Genomic DNA, 797 nt, shown 5'->3' with positions numbered 1-797 from the left:
TTGCAGTCTTGGAGATGCTCTGACCCAGTCCTCCAGCCATTAGTTTTTTTCCTCCTATAACCTTAAGACATGACCCCAGTGCATGTGCTTGTAGGACCCTGATAGGACTATTACACTTCTAAGCGCCTTCTGGACAGGCACTGATGTAAAGGGTTCTAGATGCTCCACAAAGGACTGCATAATATGTTGAAGCTATGGGAACAAGGTAAAGATATACAATCCCTTGAGGGACCTGACACCAAAGTTTGGCATTTGTGTGTCCTTAGTTATTCTGTTTGAGTTACATTTTAAATGGTGCCTACAAAATTGTGATTCAACATGCCAAGAATCATACACAACTAAAAAGGCAGTTTTGAGTGGAGGTGGCCTTCAGGGGCTAGCAGATCCCCTCCTGATGCCAATGAAATTAGCAAAGACCTCATGGGAGGTGCAGTCATGCAAACCATACCCATGGGCCTGTGTACTGAACCAGTGTACCATTCAGTTAATCATTCATGCACTCTATTTAAAAGCTAATACACACTCTATCTAAAGGAGCCAGTGTGTTATACTATTCAATCACATCTAGAATTTATAGAGCATCTGTGTATCTGTGTGTTATCCTATTTAATAAATCTATTTATTATATTAACAAGTGTCGCTAACATTTAATTTCTGCACCTTTGCATTGCACATAGACAGTGTAAAAAAATTGTTATATTGCTGTTTTTTTTGTGTTAAAAATGAATAATAATAATAATAATAATAATACTTACATAATACTACTACTACTAATAATAATAATAATAATACTTATA

The sequence above is a fragment of the Lithobates pipiens genome, unplaced genomic scaffold, assembly GCF_037356315.1.
Source record: "Lithobates pipiens isolate NorthernLeopardFrog02 unplaced genomic scaffold, aLitPip1_a1.2 Scaffold_30, whole genome shotgun sequence".
Taxonomy (NCBI): Eukaryota; Metazoa; Chordata; class Amphibia; order Anura; family Ranidae; genus Lithobates; species Lithobates pipiens.
Note: the sequence above shows the minus strand (reverse complement) of the source record.